Below are 23,083 nucleotides of genomic sequence, written 5' to 3'. Positions count from 1 at the left end.
GTATTAGTCGTTTCTCCTTATATTTGTGTTTCCTAAAACATTCCCTTTGTTTTGATGTTATTATACTTTTATTTGTTAGTTTTTTTGTATTTCTTCTTTCGAGAATATTAGCACAAAAATCCATTGGGGTAGACTAAAACCCGGGCTTATATGAGTTGAGGAACTTTAGAAGTAAATTAAAGTATTAGATCTCCCTCTTAAATAATGAATACATCATTGTTTTTGTTAAATAAATAAGCAATAAACAGCCCAAGAGATTCTACAGACGCCAGTAAAAACCCTGACTTTCTAAATGAACGTGAGCTAAATACGAGACCTTTTATTAACAACTTGTAACAAGCGTTATATGAGAAGTTGGATTGAGACCTTGTGATAACAACTTTATTGTTATTTATATAACTATAACGACATGGAACATACCATTCTCAATATAGTGTAGAATAAATCAGTATATTTGTTTTTAAGAGAAATCACAAATACAATGTTTACCACTTTTGTCATAGACTTTAGCTTCCCCTAGGCCAAATTAACTTGCCATTCAAACACATTACACAAGTTGTAGTAAATAGATATTTAATTTATTTCACTAGTTTAAAATACAACAATATGTATTATCGATAATGAAGAGATGAATTGAGTTTATTGAAGACCAACTCATTCTATGAAAAGTTAACGGACAATTTCCTCTAATCCCCCTACAGTGTAGTTAGATATCCCCTTCATTTTATTATAATGTCCCATTTTAGGCTTACATTGTCAGTGGAACAAATGTCATAGCAACAATAAATCGTTATTTGATATCAGATTCAACATTTAACTTCGTAATCTTATGTTAAAAAATAATATGTAATAAATAATCGTACGTGTGCAATGTAATAGCCTTTGGTGTCTTCTTCAAAAAGTACATTTGATACAGTATCTACGGTAACGACACACGGAATTTCCGCAACCATGATTATTTTCAGGTGTGTAAAGTTTAGCAGCGTCAGTGTAATATAACTGATTATCTATCTTGAATTATGCAACCTTGACCTCGACTTACATGTTGAACAAAAAAACAGGTATTATCTTATTTGCTAATCATTGACATATTTTCCACTGATTAAATATAATTGTGTCAATGTATATTAAGAAAGCTGTAATTATTGACTGTATTAAAATTCTATTCAACATAGGTGTGAATACTTATGCAAGGGTAGTTTATACTGGATTTAGTCTGGTTTATAATAGATTATCAATGTTAACTTCTCAATGTTGACTCTTATATAACATTGATTATCAGCGTTAACTTTTACAATAACAAAGTAAGCCTTTGTTTTTGCTACTACTTGTAATGATAAAGTTGGCCCAACTGTTTACTGGCATTAAGCCGCTGTACTGACCATGTCTTTGTACACCTAGTGAACATGCAAAAGGGTACAAGCAGTATTTTAGTGCACTAATATGTACGATTTGATCATAGAAAACCCCACATTTTACCATGTGAACCAGTGAGCCGTGGTAAAGTAGGCTGTTTGAGGGAGGAAAATTGCACAGCTTAAAGGTGTACCTTATTTGTAAAGGGAGTTCATGGGGACTTATCATGATGGAGTAACTAGAAAAGGGGAGAGATCATAGTTATGGGGACTTATCATGATGGAGTAACTAGAAAAGGGGAGAGATCATAGTTATGGGGACTTATCATGATGGAGTAACTAGAAAAGGGGAGAGATCATAAGTAATATGGGGACTTATCATGATGGAGTAACTAGAAAAGGGGAGAGATCATAGTTATGGGGACTTATCATGATGGAGTAACTAGAAAAGGGGAGAGATCATAGTTCTGGGGACTTATCATGATGGAGTAACTAGAAAAGGGGAGAGATCATAGTTATGGGGACTTATCATGATGGAGTAACTAGAAAAGGGGAGAGATCATAGTTATGGGGACTTATCATGATGGAGTAACTAGAAAAGGGGAGAGATCATAGTTATGGGGACTTATCATGATGGAGTAACTAGAAAAGGGGAGAGATCATAGTTATGGGGACTTATCATGATGGAGTAACTAGAAAAGGGGAGAGATCATAAGTAATATGTCATATTACATGTCTCGCGGCTTAAAATATGTAAGACGTAAATGTATAAACGTCGTGAGAGAAGCGATCTGCTTGATCAAGACAAGTGAATGCAGCACGGCACAGGTTCTTGATGTCTGTTTCTAAATCACTTTTAAAATGTCATTTTACCTACAAATGTACATTTATTTCCGTTACTGCAACCAAAATCTATATTTTTACAGTTACATTTATAATTATCGCCCAGTGAAACGGCACAGGTAGGCGATTTTTCTTTACGTTTTGATCGTCGTCACAGAATATAATATGAGTCTATGAACTAGGCCTTATGTCTTTGAGTTTGAGACAGTAAATAGTAGAGTAAATATGTGTAATTCACACCAATGTTTTACACGACATCTGATTAACGATAAGGATAAGAGTAAGGATTTGACTGGGGATGGAACGGAAAAGAGTTAAGTGTGTGTGTGTGTGTGCACCCGTGTATGTTTGTGCGTGTATTTGCGCACGTGTATGCACGCGTGCGTGTGCAGAGAGGCGTAGGATCAAGCGGCCATGTTTGTGTGTTGCTGAGCTAGAAAGTGAAATGTTAGAGCAGTCCTTATATGGCTTGCCTGCCCACTCATTCTATTTTAAAACAGCAACAATTTCTATATACGCAGACCCCTCACCTGACACACAACATGGTTTATAGCCGTCCATCAATTAGAAGAACATAGAATGATTAACCTCTCTACACATGATTTATAGCCTACTCACCAGTCCTAACTAATAATACACATTCGTTTTGGGTCACAGTACACTTAGAGGGAAAGATCAGGCTATTACAAATCTAGACATAAACTGCTTTAAAGATAAGAAAACAAATATGTACATTTGAAATTTGGTTGAACTATCAACTTGCATCCATTTCTTGAAATGTTACATGCCACTACATAGTAACCACAGTAGTAGCTAATTCAATGAAAAATGACCTTGACCAGTGAATTGTAAATAAATCATTGGTTCATGTATAGAATCTGCTTCAACTGTGGACAGATGTGGAGATAACTGATTATTCGGATTATAGATCAAAAGTGTTTTTTAAAAGGAGAAGTCTTCAGTCGTGGTCTTTGTCAAAAACAATACTCCATGCATTTCTTGTATTTTTCTGGAGAAATTTGTCTAGGCAAAGACACTGATAGAATTACTTTTACACATCAATATATACGTTACTTGCTTGTATAAATGTAAGCAGTAGACCATTATGTGCTCTCTCTCTCTCTCTCTCTCTCTCTCTCTCTCTCTCTCTCTCTCTCTCTCTCTCTCTCTCTCTCACTACTCTTTGTTGAGTCAGTTAAGTTTTGATGTAACCTAGTCTCAGTCCAGCTGTAGAGCACCTGTCATGCCTGTGTGAGTTATACTTTTACAGGACACGGGTTTTCTATCTTAGCGTAATGGGAATACCAGTTCCTGAGGCATCTTAACATATGTTAAGGCTTCACACAAGTAGCCATAACATAACATAGCCCAGTACTGTAGTTTATGTACTATACATTACTACTACCGCAGGTTCTATACATTACGGGAATATCAGGCAGTTCCTCTCTTAGCTGTTCCTGAACCAGCAACCAGGAACCAGGAACCATATGTTAAGGTTTTACACCCAAGTAAACATAACATAGTACAGTAGGGAAGTTTATGTATCGCCTTACACAGTGCTTCATTTATACCTATACCTCTCTGTCTTACACACGCTCCACTTTCTCTCTCCTCCCTTTCTCTCTCTCCTCCCTTTCTCTCTCTCTCCCCCTTTCTCTCTCTCTCCCCTTTCTCACTCTCTCTCATCCCTCTCTTTCCCCAGCTGTGTGCTTTATATCACCCTGACCAGTTTGTCAGAGAAGGGGAAGTTGCCTCTGACCCCTCTTCTTAGGCAGCACTGATTAGCGCCCCAGACACCATTCTAGGCCCACAACTCATCCGCAGCCTGAAGTGCGGGGCTGTTTTTCTTCTGCCATTTAGTTCTCTCTATCTCTCTCGCTCTCACTTCCCCCCTCTCTCGCTTGCTTTCTTTCTCCCCCCCCACCCCCCTCTCTCTCACCTACAGCCCCTACAGAAGGCCTGCCTCCTCAGTGAATGTTCCTCTGAGGCTGTAGAACATTTTATTGTTGTGGATGTTGTTGTATTATTTCTATTCTTCTCTGGCTGTTGTTGTTGTTATGGATGTTGTTGTAGTATTCCTATTCTTCTCTAGCTGTTGTTGTTGTTATGTATGTTGTTGTAATATTCCTATTCTTCTATGGCTGTTGTTGTTGTTATGTATGTTGTTGTAATATTCCTATTCTTCTCTAGTTGTTGTTGTTGTTATGGATGTTGTTGTAATATTCCTATTCTTCTCTAGCTGTTGTTGTTGTTGTTATGTATGTTGTTGTAATATTCCTATTCTTCTCTAGCTGTTGTTGTTGTTGTTATGGATGTTGTTGTAATATTCCTATTCTTCTCTAGCTGTTGTTGTTGTTATGTATGTTGTTGTAATATTCCTATTCTTCTCTAGCTGTTGTTGTTGTTGTTATGTATGTTGTTGTAATATTCCTATTCTTCTCTAGCTGTTGTTGTTGTTATGGATGTTGTTGTAATATTCCTATTCTTCTCTAGCTGTTGTTGTTGTTGTTATGTATGTTGTTGTAATATTCCTATTCTTCTCTAGCTGTTGTTGTTGTTGTTATGTATGTTGTTGTAATATTCCTATTCTTCTCTAGCTGTTGTTGTTGTTGTTATGGATGTTGTTGTAATATTCCTATTCTTCTCTAGTTGTTGTTGTTGTTATGGATGTTGTTGTAATATTCCTATTCTTCTCTAGCTGTTGTTGTTGTTATGGATGTTGTTGTAATATTCCTATTCTTCTCTAGCTGTTGTTGTTGTTATGTATGTTGTTGTAATATTCCTATTCTTCTCTAGTTGTTGTTGTTGTTATGTATGTTGTTGTAATATTCCTATTCTTCTCTAGCTGTGTTGTTGTTGTTATGGATGTTGTTGTAATATTCCTATTCTTCTCTAGCTGTTGTTGTTGTTGTTATGGATGTTGTTGTAATATTCCTATTCTTCTCTAGCTGTTGTTGTTGTTATGGATGTTGTTGTAATATTCCTATTCTTCTCTAGCTGTTGTTGTTGTTATGGATGTTGTTGTAATATTCCTATTCTTCTCTAGCTGTTGTTGTTGTTATGTATGTTGTTGTAATATTCCTATTCTTCTCTAGTTGTTGTTGTTGTTATGGATGTTGTTGTAATATTCCTATTCTTCTCTAGCTGTTGTTGTTGTTATGGATGTTGTTGTAATATTCCTATTCTTCTCTAGTTGTTGTTGTTGTTATGGATGTTGTTGTAATATTCCTATTCTTCTCTAGCTGTTGTTGTTGTTGTTATGTATGTTGTTGTAATATTCCTATTCTTCTCTAGCTGTTGTTGTTGTTGTTATGGATGTTGTTGTAATATTCCTATTCTTCTCTAGTTGTTGTTGTTGTTATGGATGTTGTTGTAATATTCCTATTCTTCTCTAGCTGTTGTTGTTGTTATGTATGTTGTTGTAATATTCCTATTCTTCTCTAGCTGTTGTTGTTGTTATGTATGTTGTTGTAATATTCCTATTCTTCTCTAGCTGTTGTTGTTGTTGTTATGTATGTTGTTGTAATATTCCTATTCTTCTCTAGTTGTTGTTGTTGTTATGTATGTTGTTGTAATATTCCTATTCTTCTCTAGCTGTTGTTGTTGTTATGGATGTTGTTGTAATATTCCTATTCTTCTCTAGCTGTTGTTGTTGTTATGGATGTTGTTGTAATATTCCTATTCTTCTCTAGCTGTTGTTGTTGTTATGGATGTTGTTGTAATATTCCTATTCTTCTCTAGTTGTTGTTGTTGTTATGGATGTTGTTGTAATATTCCTATTCTTCTCTAGCTGTTGTTGTTGTTATGTATGTTGTTGTAATATTCCTATTCTTCTCTAGCTGTTGTTGTTGTTATGGATGTTGTTGTAATATTCCTATTCTTCTCTAGCTGTTGTTGTTGTTATGTATGTTGTTGTAATATTCCTATTCTTCTCTAGCTGTTGTTGTTGTTGTTATGGATGTTGTTGTAATATTCCTATTCTTCTCTAGTTGTTGTTGTTGTTGTTGTGGATGTTGTTGTAATATTCCTATTCTTCTCTAGCTGTTGTTGTTGTTATGGATGTTGTTGTAATATTCCTATTCTTCTCTAGCTGTTGTTGTTGTTGTTATGTATGTTGTTGTTGTTTTGCTATTCTTCTCTAGCTGTTGTTGTTGTTATGTATGTTGTTGTTGTTTTGCTATTCTTCTCTAGCTGTTGTTGTTGTTATGTATGTTGTTGTAATATTCCTATTCTTCTCTAGTTGTTGTTGTTGTTATGTATGTTGTTGTAATATTCCTATTCTTCTCTAGCTGTTGTTGTTGTTATGGATGTTGTTGTAATATTCCTATTCTTCTCTAGCTGTTGTTGTTGTTATGGATGTTGTTGTAATATTCCTATTCTTCTCTAGCTGTTGTTGTTGTTGTTATGGATGTTGTTGTAATATTCCTATTCTTCTCTAGCTGTTGTTGTTGTTATGTATGTTGTTGTTGTTTTGCTATTCTTCTCTAGCTGTTGTTGTTGTTATGTATGTTGTTGTAATATTCCTATTCTTCTCTAGTTGTTGTTGTTGTTATGTATGTTGTTGTAATATTCCTATTCTTCTCTAGCTGTTGTTGTTGTTATGGATGTTGTTGTAATATTCCTATTCTTCTCTAGCTGTTGTTGTTGTTATGGATGTTGTTGTAATATTCCTATTCTTCTCTAGCTGTTGTTGTTGTTGTTATGTATGTTGTTGTAATATTCCTATTCTTCTCTAGTTGTTGTTGTTGTTATGTATGTTGTTGTAATATTCCTATTCTTCTCTAGTTGTTGTTGTTGTTATGTATGTTGTTGTAATATTCCTATTCTTCTCTAGCTGTTGTTGTTGTTGTTATGGATGTTGTTGTAATATTCCTATTCTTCTCTAGTTGTTGTTGTTGTTATGGATGTTGTTGTAATATTCCTATTCTTCTCTAGCTGTTGTTGTTGTTGTTGTGGATGTTGTTGTAATATTCCTATTCTTCTCTAGTTGTTGTTGTTGTTGTTATGTATGTTGTTGTAATATTCCTATTCTTCTCTAGTTGTTGTTGTTGTTGTTGTGGATGTTGTTGTATTATTTCTATTCTTCTCTAGCTGTTGTTGTTGTTGTTATGTATGTTGTTGTAATATTCCTATTCTTCTCTAGCTGTTGTTGTTGTTATGTATGTTGTTGTAATATTCCTATTCTTCTCTAGCTGTTGTTGTTGTTGTTATGGATGTTGTTGTAATATTCCTATTCTTCTCTAGCTGTTGTTGTTGTTATGTATGTTGTTGTAATATTCCTATTCTTCTCTAGCTGTTGTTGTTGTTGTGTATGTTGTTGTAATATTCCTATTCTTCTCTAGCTGTTGTTGTTGTTATGTATGTTGTTGTAATATTCCTATTCTTCTCTAGCTGTTGTTGTTGTTGTTATGTATGTTGTTGTAATATTCCTATTCTTCTCTAGCTGTTGTTGTTGTTATGTATGTTGTTGTAATATTCCTATTCTTCTCTAGCTGTTGTTGTTGTTATGGATGTTGTTGTAATATTCCTATTCTTCTCTAGCTGTTGTTGTTGTTATGGATGTTGTTGTTGTTTTGCTATTCTTCTCTAGTTGTTGTTGTTGTTATGGATGTTGTTGTAATATTCCTATTCTTCTCTAGCTGTTGTTGTTGTTATGGATGTTGTTGTAATATTCCTATTCTTCTCTAGCTGTTGTTGTTGTTGTTATGGATGTTGTTGTAATATTCCTATTCTTCTCTAGCTGTTGTTGTTGTTGTTATGGATGTTGTTGTAATATTCCTATTCTTCTCTAGTTGTTGTTGTTGTTGTTATGTATGTTGTTGTAATATTCCTATTCTTCTCTAGCTGTTGTTGTTGTTGTTATGGATGTTGTTGTTGTTGTTTTGCTATTCTCTTGTTGTGATGTAGTAGTTGTTGCTTCACACTTGAATGATGTGGTGAGACTCCTATTACAGACACAGTATGGCCGTACTGTAGTATGACTAATGGTTTAGACTAGCTAGGGGATAGCTGTCCGTACTGTAGCATGACTAATGGTTTAGACTAGCGAGGGGATAGCTGTCTGTACTGTAGCATGACTAATGGTTTAGACTAGCTAGGGGATAGCTGTCCGTACTGTAGTATGACTAATGGTTTAGACTAGCGAGGGGATAGCTGTCCGTACTGTAGTATGACTAATGGTTTAGACTAGCTAGGGGATAGCTGTCCATACTGTAGTATGACTAATGGTTTAGACTAGCGAGGGGATAGCTGTCCGTACTGTAGTATGACTGATGGTTTAGACTAGCTAGGAGATAGCTGTCCGTACTGTAGTATGACTAATGGTTTAGACTAGCTAGGGGATAGCTGTCCATACTGTAGTATGACTAATGGTTTAGACTAGCTAGGGGATAGCTGTCCGTACTGTAGTATGACTAATGGTTTAGACTAGCTAGGGGATAGCTGTCCGTACTGTAGTAGGACATATGGTCTAGCCTAGCGATGGGATAGCTGTCCATACTGTAGTATGACTAATGGTTTAGACTAGCTTGGGGATAGCTGTCCATACTGTAGTATGACTAATGGTTTAGACTAGCGAGGGGATAGCTGTCCGTACTGTAGCATGACTAATGGTTTAGACTAGCGAGGGGATAGCTGTCTGTACTGTAGTATGACTAATGGTTTAGACTAGCTAGGGGATAGCTGTCCGTACTGTAGTATGACTAATGGTTTAGACTAGCGAGGGGATAGCTGTCCGTACTGTAGTATGACTAATGGTTTAGACTAGCTAGGGGATAGCTGTCCATACTGTAGTATGACTAATGGTTTAGACTAGCGAGGGGATAGCTGTCCGTACTGTAGTATGACTGATGGTTTAGACTAGCTAGGAGATAGCTGTCCGTACTGTAGTATGACTAATGGTTTAGACTAGCTAGGGGATAGCTGTCCATACTGTAGTATGACTAATGGTTTAGACTAGCTAGGGGATAGCTGTCCGTACTGTAGTATGACTAATGGTTTAGACTAGCTAGGGGATAGCTGTCCATACTGTAGTATGACTAATGGTTTAGACTAGCTAGGGGATAGCTGTCCGTACTGTAGTATGACTAATGGTTTAGACTAGCTAGGGGATAGCTGTCCGTACTGTAGTAGGACATATGGTCTAGCCTAGCGATGGGATAGCTGTCCATACTGTAGTATGACTAATGGTTTAGACTAGCTTGGGGATAGCTGTCCATACTGTAGTATGACTAATGGTTTAGACTAGCGAGGGGATAGCTGTCCGTACTGTAGTATGACTAATGGTTTAAACTAGCTAGGGGATAGCTGTCCATACTGTAGTATGACTAATGGTTTAGACTAGCGAGGGGATAGCTGTCCGTACTGTAGCATGACTAATGGTTTAGACTAGCTAGGGGATAGCTGTCCATACTGTAGTATGACTAATGGTTTAGACTAGCGAGGGGATAGCTGTCCGTACTGTAGTATGACTAATGGTTTAGACTAGCTAGGGGATAGCTGTCCGTACTGTAGTATGACTAATGGTTTAGACTAGCGAGGGGATAGCTGTCCGTACTGTAGTATGACTAATGGTTTAGACTAGCTAGGGGATAGCTGTCCGTACTGTAGTATGACTAATGGTTTAGACTAGCGAGGGGATAGCTGTCCGTACTGTAGTATGACTAATGGTTTAGACTAGCTAGGGGATAGCTGTCCATACTGTAGTATGACTAATGGTTTAGACTAGCGAGGGGATAGCTGTCCGTACTGTAGTATGACTAATGGTTTAGACTAGCTAGGGGATAGCTGTCCATACTGTAGTATGACTAATGGTTTAGACTAGCGAGGGGATAGCTGTCCGTACTGTAGTATGACTAATGGTTTAGACTAGCTAGGGGATAGCTGTCCGTACTGTAGTAGGACATATGGTCTAGACTAGCGATGGGATAGCTGTCCGTACTGTAGTATGACTAATGGTTTAGACTAGCTTGGGGATAGCTGTCCGTACTGTAGTAGGACATATGGTCTAGCCTAGCGAGGGGATAGCTGTCCGTACTGTAGTATGACTAATGGTTTAAACTAGCTAGGGGATAGCTGTCCATACTGTAGTATGACTAATGGTTTAGACTAGCGAGGGGATAGCTGTCCGTACTGTAGTATGACTAATGGTTTAAACTAGCTAGGGGATAGCTGTCCGTACTGTAGTAGGACATATGGTCTAGCCTAGCGAGGTGATAGCTGTCCCCAAAGAATGACTGTAAATATTTGTATATTTCTGTTAACCTCTTACATCTAGACGTTCCGCTAGCGGAACGCCTCACCAACATCCAATGGTATAGCGTGGCGCGAATTACAAATGCCTCAAAAATGCAAAAACTTCAATTTTTCAAACATATGACTATTTTACACCATTTTAAAGGTTCATAGTGCTGTTAATGCACTCTTAGAAGTAAAGGTGCTATCTAGAACCTTAAAGGGTTCTTCGACTGTCCTCATAGGAGAACCTTTTGAAGAACCGTTTTTGGTTCTGGGTAAAACCCCTTTGGTTCCAAGTAGAACACTTTTGTGTTCCATGTAGAACGCTTTCCACAGAGGGCTCTACATGGAACCCAAAAGGGTTATACCTGGAACTAAAAAGGGTTGTACCAAGAACCAAAAATGGTTCTCTTATGGGGACAGCCGAAGAACCCTTTTGGAACCTTTTTTTCTAAGGATGTAGCTTGCAGGATATGGTACTGGGGTGCGGCTGATGACGGGTAAATACCTGTGGAAAACACGGAGAACATGTTCTGAATGCTTTTGTTATTTTGTTCTCTAAGCTTTGCTATTTGTCCCATGCCATGATGGTGTAGAGAACAATAGCTCACCATTGATGCTGGTGATTCCGCTGTAGATCTCAGAAAGACAAATGGCTGAAGGTATGACATTCATGTTCTTTTGCAAAAAGCGCTCAAGTACATTAGTATGCTATTACAAAGCAACAGAAAGTTATTACAACATTGTTACCATAGTAATTATATTGTTACTACACAAGTATTTGAACAAAATAATACAATAATCATAAACACCGTAAGGACCATAAATGTTAATTGCTGCAGTAAAGTGCTATAAAGTGAAGTAAAGTGCTGCAGTTGATGAGAAAGAAGGTGTCAGTAGTTCTGTCACACTGACCAGACAGATAGGGGGACATTAACCAAAGCTCTCTAATGTGTTTTCCCAGGTCCAACACGGCATAGTACCCCCTGCCAGGCAATAATAATGTCAGCCTTGACATTAATTAGTGGCTAGATGATTGATTAGTGGCTATATTAACAGCTCTGGGATAGTAGACTAACAGTAGAGGGACTGCTTTGAAATCACTCAGTTTGCTTTAGGGGGACATCAAGTTGAAATACCATTACCCCACTTTGTATTTGTTTATTCAGGGAAAGGCAGGTTTATTTTTATTTGTATTTATTTAACCTTTATTTAACTAGGCAAGTCAGTTAAGAACAAATTCTTATTTACAATGACGGCCTACCCCGGCTAAACCCGGACGACAGGTGCTTGTCCTAATCCTCGTGCCTCTGTGAAAGTAAACAGTTTACCGAGTCAAGCCGGGCCATGGCAGTAAGGAGAGCGACATAAAAACAATACTCCATGTGGCTGTTGCTTCTTATAAAATGGATTTAGAAAATACCATTAGAAGGACGTTAGCAACATTAGCATGACACGCTAACTGCCTTGGTGCCAGGGGACAGATCTTATTTGCTCTGCCCAACCACAGTAGGCCACAGTAGGCCACAGCTGCAACACACACAGACCACCGACTAAGGCCTATTTGTAGATAGGTGATTTTATTCTATCATGGTCCCAGATCAGTTTGTCCAGTCTTGCCCATTCCTGTGGTCAGCTGGCAGGATAGCACAAACTGATCTGGACAGGGATCATTTAATTCCTCCCTTGCTACAGAAGTTGTGTATTTGGAGCAACACCTCCTCCTCTTCCCCCTCCCCCTCTTCCTCCTCCTCCTCCTCTTCCTCCTCTTCCCTCACCTTCCTCCTTCTTCCTCTCCACCCCCCATCTAACCCTGGACCCTGAGCATGTGTTCATTGCTGTGTTGACACATGGCAGCAACTGGGCTAATCTTTATGTTAAATGGCTGACAGGTCCGTGGCACTAAGAAAGCAGCATGGAGCTCCTTGACCATAATGCTTCAGTTAGTGCTCTTGACCTGACTCACTACCATGTGGTTTCACAAAGATGTGTTTAGAGCAGGTTGTGTTTGAACAGTGTTGTGGGCACCGGGCATTAGGAAACTTTTATCAAGGGGAAATAAACAGATATTGGAAAGCTAGAAGGTTAGGTGTTAGACAGTTGTTGGGGTTTCTGAAGCATTTTGCCCATGCTGTGTCAGTGCTCCTAACTCCTGACTCTAATACCACATGGTCATATTTACAGATTGATGTTGCTTCAACAGGTTTTAGAAAAGTAATGTCAAGCGAAAATATGTTGATATTAGAAAGGTAGGCTTACCCAGGTCAACCTTTCTAATGTTTGCATAGTGTAACCCAGTGGAATTAGTAGAAGGTGCCGGGCTGCGAGGCTGAGGTTCCTGAGGTCTTTGACGCTTGTCTGACTATCTACTGTGTTGTTTCACAAAGTTATCTTTCGAGAAATAAGAAGCTGATTTTGAAAAGTTACTCAGATATTTTGGTTGATAGTTAGCTTCTCTCTTTTGTTCAAATGAAACCCTCTCACAAATCTAGCAAGTGTGCCTGCGTCTGTGCCTGCGTCTGTACAAAATCTATGCTTCTCAGGAATCTTTGTTACATCAGATAAATCATTGTAACTTAAGTTACAAAACTTTATGATTTGATTGGGGAAGTACAAAGTATGTGATGTCATAGAAACATTGCAAAGTAACAAAATATCCGTGTTCAGAAGAATTAAGGCTGGTGATCCCAATCTAGCAGGGATCTCTCTTACAGGTGCTTGTGCCCAATTATTGATGCCTTACTCAGTTTCCCTATCAAAATCCTTCGAGCTGTACTAGATGACTGAAAGAGCCTTAAAGCAGCCAGATAGATTAAACATAACCTTTAATTACACCATTGGTAATATATTATCCTATAGATACTGTGTATGACCCCTATGACACCAGAGCTACCCTACAAGGTACAGATGTCGGATCTTAATTTGATCACCCTTCTGTTGCTGAGAATTCTCCTGCACAGCAGTAAATGCAAACCTGTAGTGTATTTGAGTTTTAGAAAAGGCTTCTAAAGTTTTTAATTTCAGACTTGATTTTCCCCTTACGAAAAACCTACAAAAAATGTCCATTAATTATAATCCACATGATAATTCACATTTCCTGTTGTTGCAGGATTATTTCCCTGCTGTAGCAAACTGCCTCCTACATCCGTAGACATCAGAGATTAAGAGAGATTTTTGTTGGATATGGAAGAGTTTTTTTCCTTACGGCTTCAAGAGAATTCGTGGCCTGGTCCCAAAACGGTTTGTGCTGTTGCCAATGATCAGAGGAGTTGACAAGACACCACAAAATGATCTGCGACCAGGCTAGGAAATCCAGAGCATTTTATCGAAAGCATCTTATGAACAGGAGGGCTGAATAATAACCCCATGGTAAAACAAAATCAGAGTAGAGGTGTGGAGTGTGTAGACTTAACAGTACTAAGCATCTGGAACTTTGTTCAGAACAAGAGGATTTTGAAGGGGTTTAAACGTCTGTTTGATAAGTCAAGGTTGACAGGCAAGAGTTTAGCCGACTTTAGATAAGCGCTCAATGAAAGATTGTCCCTTGGCTTGTTGTTTCTTACACAGCCAAGAGCTTTTCACACACAGAGATGGGAATCAGAGAGACATACTGTATTAATTTCCACAGATCATCACATTTTCAGCCTTTGTTGTGGAAGGCTCCTCTCTGGGAATTCTATTCCTTTACTACTACAGATATATAGTGGACATTTAGTGCTATTTGCAGCTGGAAATATAACTAAATAGCCTCCTTTAAAGTACTAATTTAAGGTATTAGATCATATGTCACCATAATGGGCCCATTTACTGGCAGGTCTTTGTCTTGTACTGTAATTTAGAAGGCCAATCTGGAAACATGTAAACGTCCCAGTCAGTGTTAAACAGGCTCTAAAATGAAAAGAGCTGTTCATGTAGATCACACTAGGAATGGTCATGGTGAATGAGGGACAGGCTGTCAACTTTATAGAAAATCAGATATAGCCTTTATTTGACTGTAAAAAGACGCAGTGTACCATGGGTAACATTTCAGAAAACACGTGGACTCTTTATATAAGAGTTTACAATTCAGAGTGTACGTGTGCGTCAGCGAGTGTGTGATCGCGCGTGTGTGTGGGCATGCAGTACTTTGTGTGTGTGTGTGTGTGTGTGTGTGTGTGTGTGTGTGTGTGTGTGTGTGTGTGTGTGTGTGTGTGTGTGTGTGTGTGTGTGTGTGTGTGTGTGTGTGGGTGGGCCGCAAGTACTGTGTGTTAGTGTGTGCGTGCAGTACTTTGTGTGGGTAAGTGCGCCTGTGTGTGTGTGTGTGTGTGTGTGTGTGTGTGTGTCACACACGTTAGTGAGTGTGTGTTTCAGCCTCAAATCTTTCCATCCTCCCTTAACATCAACACTTGTTGTACTTTATAAACCTTATGAACTTAGACATCTAAACGATGATTGAAAAAGTAATACGATCAGCTCAGTGTGTGTGTGTGTGTGTGTGTGTGTGTGTGTGTGTGTGTGTGTGTGTGTGTGTGTGTGTGTGTGTGTGTGTGGACAATCCATTAATCCATGGTTTATATCAGAGGTCGTCAGGCTTGCGTAGGCATATCAAAAAAGAAAGGGTTTCTATCGACTGAGCATGTCACCAAAATACACATGGTTTGGTTATTATTAGTGACAAAGAGATCAGGGCTTCAACAAAGTAATGCCTATTGACTTGCTCTCGCTCTGTCTCTCTCTCTGTATCTCTCTCTCTCCGTCTCTCTCTCTCCATCTCCCATTCTCTCTCCGTCTCTCTCGCTGCCTTCTCTCCCTCAAATACATACCAACCACCAGACCTGGGTTCAAACATTAGCCTTCCTGGAGTGCCAGATGGGCAGGGTTAACACTTTTGTGACTACTCTATTGATTGCAACAGGCAAGATCAATCAAGCACAGACAAAATATTTGAAAGGATTTCAAAATAGTATTTGAACCCAGGTCTGCACCCAACCACGTGTGTGAAATGCTGAGGACATCCCCTGTGTGTTCTAATATAGAGAATGTACTGTATGCATGTTGCTGCCCAGGTCTACCCAGTGGGGATACTCCTAGCAGGGGTTAGCCTAGCAGGGGTTAGCCTAGCAGGGGTTAGCCTAGCGGGATAGCCTGTTTTAAAGAAGATAACCACCCTGTATGAAGTCCAGAGCCATGCTGTGTGTGTGTGTGTGTGTGTGTGTGTGTGTGTGTGTGTGTGTGTGTGTGTGTGTGTGTGTGTGTGTGTGTGTGTGTGTGTGTGTGTGTGTGTGTGTGTGTGTGTGTGTGTGTGTGTGCGCGCATGCATGCATGCACGTCTCTGTCTGAGTGTGTGCGCATGCGTCTGTTTGTGTGTGAACAGCTGAGGGACTGGTAGAGTGTGCAGCACCTGTGCTCACCCCAAAGGCATCCCTCTGCTTTCATCTACATTGGAACAGAATACAGGAAATCAAATATAAACCCTCACACGTTTCACAATGGCAGCAGGCTAATGCTAGCAGGCTAATACTTCAACCAGTTGTTCATTGACGAATGTGAACTGCAGGACTGGATGTGGGGTGCAGACACTGTAAAGTCCTACAGACTTCTTTCTTCTACAGTTATTTGATTGCTCTGCTCAAATGGGTCAAATTCACATTTGTGGCAACAGTTTGGACTGTATAGAGTACATGTAGGTCTATAGCTGGAACAAACAGCCATAGCTGACTTCAGGAAGCTGGTCAAAATAATGTGCAAAATATCATATCATGTTTATGTAAATGCCGTCCCCCTCTGCATACGAATATTAATAGCAGCCCATTCTAATTTAGTTACATCATCTTAGATGTCCTTACCGTGTTTAGGCTACCTCCTTTAGATGGACCTACCCCCTGAGAGCTTCCATTGGTGGGGGTAGTGTTTCTCACAGTGTGAGAGCCCAGAGCAGAATATAGCCTGGCCCCGCGCTCATCTGGCACACGCTATTACTTATAATGACTGTGTGTTATTGTCTAGTGCTAACCCCCTGTTAATACCACATTCTATTTTCAAAAACAGCCGCGTCAGAGAAGCTAATGGGGAGGATGATGAAACTGGATATCTCACACTTGACAATGCAGACATAACATCACTTTTGAGTCAACGTTACAGTGTTTTAGTGTTCCAAGGTTGTGCTGTTAGTAGATTACGTAACAAAAGAGTGAGATTACAGAATTAAGGATTCAATTGTATCACGGTCAGAGCCGTGGTGTGATGCCCTCATCCTCTCCACAGGTGTCCTGCTATCTATAGCACCCCCTGCTGGCAGCGACACTGGGTTCAGACTTCTTGGCCGTGTAGAAGATTACTGAGGAGGGTGCGTGGATGTTTAGACTCGATGGGGGGCTAAAGATGGCGTGTTAATGAGCTGGTTAGTAATCCACCAGATAAATTACAGACTAGTGAAACATGACTCATATTCCTGACGTCAATAGATGTCTAGATTTACGTCTCTAGATTCTAGATGTACGTCTCTAGATTCGAGATGTACGTCTCTAGATTCTAGATTTACGTCTCTAGATTCTAGATTTACGTCTCTAGATTCTAGATGGACGTAATGTCATTATTGTCATTATTTGATATTAGCTTGTCGTGTGTGTGCGCGTGTGTGTCTATGTGGGCGTGTGTGTGTGTGTGTGTGTGTGTGTGTGTGTGTGTGTGTGTGTGTGTGTGTGTGTGTGCGGGCGGGCGTGTGTGTGTGCGCAAGTATGGCTTCTATAAGCTACCCTCGTGCCTTGATATAGTAGATAAAACGTCCTGTGGATCAGGTATAGCTTTATTGAATGTTTAAACTATAAATATGATGACAAGGAAACTGAAATATGATGTCACGCAACCTCATAACTGTATGAAGCAGTGTTGTTAAGATCTAGGATGCTTTTCAGTGATGGTGTTATGTGTTTTGACATGTTGTGGGGTTCCTTCCTCCTCTGAAGGTTCTGGAATGCCCCAACCCATTAAATGCTAGCTGTAATGTACCTTCCTGTGGAATTGTAAGGGCCGAAAAGCAGTTTTGACCCCTTAAGATAGTCAGTTTGACAGATTAGGCTACCTCAACAAAGCAGACAGACATGTTGAAATAAAGTCCTTACTTCCTTCCTGTCCTTTGATTATCTTGTTCATATTTCATCATGTTTCAGTTCAATTACATTACCTTCTTCTCTTTTAATACATGCCACATTATGTTTGGAGGAAATAACATTGGGGTAACATTAGGGTTATAGGTAACATTAACTTTATAGGTAACATTAGGGTAACATTAGGGTTACAGGTAACATTAGGGTAACGTTAGGGTTATAGGTAACATTAGGGTTATAGATAACATTAGGGTTAAAGGTAACTTTCGGGTTAAAGGTAACATTCGGGTTATAGGTAACATTCGGGTTATAGGTAACATTAGGGTTATAGGTAACATTATGGTAACAGGTAATATTCGGTTTAAAGGTAACATTAGGTTTATAGGTAACATGAGGATAACATTAGGGTTATGTGTAACATTAGGGTTATAGGTAACATTAGGGTAACATTAGGGTTATAGGTAACATTAGGGTAACATTAGGGTTATGTGTAACATTAGGGTTATAGGTAACATTAGGGTTATAGGTAACATTAGGGTAACAATAGGGATATAGGTAACATTATGGTAACATTAGGGTTATAGGTAACATTAGGGTTATAGGTAACATTATGGTAACATTAGGGTTATAGGTAACATTAGGGTTATAGGTAACATTAGGGTTATAGGTAACATTATACCCTGACTACACCGCTCACGTGCGCAAACGTTGCAAAATACGTTTAGAAATCTATGTTATTCAATTATTGCACCCACGCTGCTCGCGCGCGTCTGCATTGCCAAGGGCTAAAATAGAAGTCCTTTCTATTTCTGACGCAGATCGCGCTGCAAGTCCTGCCTTTCCCATCTCCTCATTGGTATATAGAAGCAGGTACCCACGTGCCATCTCCTCATTGGTTACACCCACGTGGGTGATTGAAAGATGAATTGTGTTGCCGGTCGTCGTAGTAATACTATGAAAGTTTAGATGCCGATCACCATATAAGTTCAAAGATGAAAAAGCCTGGAAGGAGGAGAGATGACTAGAAACAATTCGGTTGACCGTTTTATGTGTGGATTAAATGTCGGAGTAGAGGACCTTGTGTATTTCAAAATAACAACTCAATGTTTATATCCCAGGACCAATTAGCTAGCAACAGCAAGCTAGCTAAATAGGATAAATTAGCTAGCATGTGCAAGCTAACTAGCTAAATTGCCATAAATGTTTAATGCTTTTCAACCTGTCCCCAAATTAATGTAATTGGTTCAGAGTTTGTTTTGATATTTCAACATGCGTGTCGTGATCGCGTTTGGTGTAGGGGGACAAAATAAATGTATGCACGATGGCGCACGCGTTAGGGTTATAGGTAACATTATGGTACCATTAAAGGTAACATTAGTGTTATAGATGACATTGGGGTAACATTAGGGTTGTGAGTGAGTGAGTGAGTGAGTGAGTGAGTGAGTGAGTGAGTGAGTGAGTGAGTGAGTGAGTGAGTGAGTGAGTGAGTGAGTGAGTGAGTGAGTGAGTGAGTGAGAGAGAGAATACTGCCCACAAAATGAGGTGGAAACTGAGCTGCACTTCCTAACCTCCTGCCAAATGTATGACCATATTAGAGACACATATTCCCCTCAGATTACACAGACCCACAAAGAATCCGAAAACAAATCCAATTTTGATAAACTCCCATATCTATTGGGCGAAATACCACAGTGTGCCATCACAGCAGCAAGATTTGTGAACTGTTGTCCAAGAATAGGGAAACCAGTGAAGAACAAAGACCATTGTAAATACAACCCATATTTATGTTTATTTATTTCCCTTCTTTACTTTAACTATTTGCACATTGTTACAACACTATATAGACATAATATGACATTTGAAATGTGTGAGTGTAATATTTACTGTTCACTTTTTGTTTATTTCACTTTTGTTTATCCATTTCACTTGCTTTGGCAATGTAAACATATGTTTCCCATGCCAATAAAGCCCCTCAAATCGAATTGAGAGAGAGGGAGAGGGAGAGGGAGAGAGAGAGAGAGAGAGAGAGAGAGAGAGAGAGAGAGAGAAAGTATCATCATCCCATGTTCTCTCAGTCTACCCTTCTCTGGCTTCAGTCCCACAAATGGGAACCAACATGGGATTTCTCCCAAAGGAGTTGGTATGAAGGATGGGAATTAAATGGGGAAAGCCAGGTGGCAACAGAAACATTCTCACTGTCCAATGGACACTGAGGGTTGGGAAAACCGACTCCGGCACAGCTTCGGAGAGAGAGAGAGAGAGAGAGAGAGAGAGAGAGAGAGAGAGAGAGACCCACAAAACACCTGGTGGTGTGTAAGCGATATTGAAAATTCACATGTGGAGCCTGATCACGAGGGGAAAGTGGGTGGGAGGAAGGGAGGAAGGGAGGAAGGGAGGGGTAAAGTGGGTGGAAGGGAGGAAGGAAGGGAGGGGTAAAACGGAGGAGTGTGTAGAGCATTCCTATGGCCTAGCCTTTGAAAACGAGTGAAATCAGAGAGCCCTGTATGACACGACCATCGCCCTGTCAGCAGTCCAATATGCCTGTCGCTCAGTGTCAATGGAGAGAGAATGAGAGGGGGAGGACAATGGCAGGAGATAGGGGAGGAGGGGAAGGGCCTGTATAACAAGTGCTGTGTGTCTCTCTGAAGAACCACATACGGTAGGTGTGTTTGACAACTTGGTGATCATGTAATCACGTTGGTAACCATGGAATGAAGTTGATAATCATTGTGTTCATTGGACAGGGGAGGTGCCATGTCAGTTTGTGTTTTGTATTTTGGATCGTAGGTGAGTAAGTGTCTGTGGCGGTGGGTCCAGGTGCTTAATGTTTGAAAGTAGTCCCTGTAGCCTACATGTATCCCATCTACCCAGACCTATGTCTCCCAGGGAGGTGCTGATGCATACCTAAGCCCCTCACTAACGGCATGTTTTTACCTGACACCAATGACACCAGTGACAGTGATTTGTGACGTATTAAGCTACACCAACGACACACTACAAGGAGATCGGTTGGGGCCTGAATAATGTCTGGCCCTATAGACAGCCTGTCCCAGACCTGGGTTCAAATACCTTCAATGTTTGCTGTAGCTTGCCTGGAGGCTGGGTTTCCACTTTTCTTCACTTTTGTACTTTTTCTTCTATTGGGTCCATTGTGGCAGGCAAGCTCATTCGAGCACAGCTGAAGTATTTGAAATGATTTAGAACAGTATTTGAACCCAGGTCTGGCCTGTCTGAGTATAACACCAGATGGGATGTGTATAAATGATCTGTCACACCAACACCCCTGAATCCTCACCCCACTGCCCCCTCCACTGTGCCCCTGATCAGATTGGCCAGCAGGTGTGTTAGAAGAGGGGGGGCTAATAGAAAATGTTACACCTCACCATTTGGTTATTCAAGATACGATACCCACCACCGCATCATAAAGGAACAATGTGTGCTATTCACAACGGAGCTCTCCACGGAGTGTCACAAGACCCGTCTCGGCCAATGAGGTACGTGCGGGTGGTGCTCAGTCAATGGGGGTTGAGCGAGGATCAAGGCCCCGGTGACGTTTTGTGGGACTTGTTGACAGTTGAAAACAGGTCACCATTTGTCTTGTGCCATGGTGTCTAATGGCCAACACCTACTGTGCGATATGTTAAAAAAATAAGGAGGGCTTAGCATGGCAATACTAATATTCTGTAGTCCGCTCATTTTGGCACTCGGGGGACTCTAATTCTACTGCTGATAGGCGATATAAATCATTTTTTGAAAAATAACTCTGACTATAGCGAAGAAATACAGTACAATCAGTTTGGCTTGGCTGCTTTGACGGGACATCTTAGAAGTCTCACAAAATAGGGTTAGATAAACTTAACAAACAGAAAAATCCATTTTTATTTGGTTTATGATACCTTTATGTTTATTATTGCAAGCAGATGTTAAATCCATGTACAATCAAAAGCTCATGGCTTTCAGTGAATGTTACAGCATATTCATGGAGCATTAGATGAGTTCATAAGAAGAGGAGGCCTTGCATGGAGGTCTACACGAACCAGTTATACTGTAGTCTGTATTCTCACACAGAGGAAACCACAGGAGTAGAATTAGAACAATTAGGATCACATGGGAGAAACTAGCTGCTAAAGATATAGCTGCTACAGTATATTGAGAGAGAGAGAGGGTGAGGGTGAGAGAGAGAGAGAGAGAGAGAGAGAGGGAGAGAGAGAGAGAGAGGGTGAGAGAGAGACTTCACTTTTGTTTATTATCTATTTCACTTGCTATGGCAATGTAAACATATGTTTCCCATGCCAGTAAAGCCCCTTAAATTGAATTGAAATTGAATTGAGAGCGAGAGAGAGAGAGAATCATCATCCCATGTCCTCTCAGTCTCCCCTCTCTCTGGCTTCAGTCCCTTTTTGACACCTGGTTCAACACAAATGGGAACCAACATGGGATTTCTCCCAAAGGAGAAGGATGGAAAGGAAATGGGACAAGCCCGGGTGGCAACAGAAATGTTCACGCTGTCCAATGGATACTGAGGGTCAGGAAAATCGACTCCGGCCCAGCTCCGGAAATCCGACTCCGGCTGGTCAGCCTGTCACCGGCACTGGCCAGGCCCTAGCCGTATTATCTTTCCATGTAATCAGAGACTTGGAGGGCCATACCAAACTCTCCTCCCCTGCTCCTCACCATATTAGCAATTGAATTAATGGCCCACACATGGATTTTGTTTTCACAGAAACCATAAACTGTGGAACAGTTACATTTGTGATTTTTCAGTCTATCTAGGTGGGTCCAGATGTGGCATACCATTAGACCCAGAGCCATATACACTCTATATACAAATTTGTGGATTCAGCTATTTTAGCCACACCCATTGCTGACAGTTGTATAAAATCAAGCACACAGCCATGCAATCTCCATAGACAAACACTGGCAGTAGAATGGCCTTACTGAAGAGCTCAGTGACTTTCAACGAGGCACCGCCACCTTTCCAACAAGTGCTATTGCCAAAATTCTGCCCTGCTAGACCTGCTACGGTAAACTGTAAGTACTGTTATAGGAAACGTCTAGGAGCAACAATGGCTCAGCCGCGAAGTAGTAGGCCACACAAGCTCACAGAACGGGACCGCCGAGTGCTGATCGTCTGTCCTTGGTTGGAACACTCACTACCGAGTTCCAAACTGCCTCTGGAAGCAACATCAGCACAAGAACTGCTCATCGGGAGCTTCATGAAATTGGTTTCCATGTCCGAGCAGCCGCACATAAGCCTAAGATCACTATGCGCAATGCCAAGCGTCGGCTGGAGTGGTGTAAAGCTCGCCGCCATTGGACTTTGAATCAGTGGAAATGCGTTCTCTGGTGTGATGAATCACGCTTCACCATGTGATAGTCCGACGGACAAATCTGGGTTTGGTGGATGCCAGGAGAACACTACCTGCTCCAATGCATAGTGCCAACTGTAAAGTTTGGTGGAGGAGGAATAATGGTCTGGGGCTGTGGTTCAGGCTAGGCCTCTTAGTTCCAGTGAAGGGAAATGTTAACGCTACAGCATACAATAACGTTCTAGACGATTCTGTG

General features: G+C 40.2%; 1 protein-coding gene across 1 annotated transcript in view; it reads left to right on the top strand.

The window, feature by feature from the left end:
- Window positions 1-23,083, top strand: part of rbm20 (RNA binding motif protein 20) — a 74,757-nt gene that overhangs the window by 1,458 nt on the left and 50,216 nt on the right. The gene's annotated exons all lie outside the window — the stretch shown is intronic.

The sequence above is a fragment of the Salmo salar genome, chromosome ssa02 (genome assembly GCF_905237065.1).
Source record: "Salmo salar chromosome ssa02, Ssal_v3.1, whole genome shotgun sequence".
Lineage (NCBI taxonomy): Eukaryota > Metazoa > Chordata > Actinopteri > Salmoniformes > Salmonidae > Salmo > Salmo salar.
This window is presented reverse-complemented; position numbering and strand designations above follow the sequence as displayed.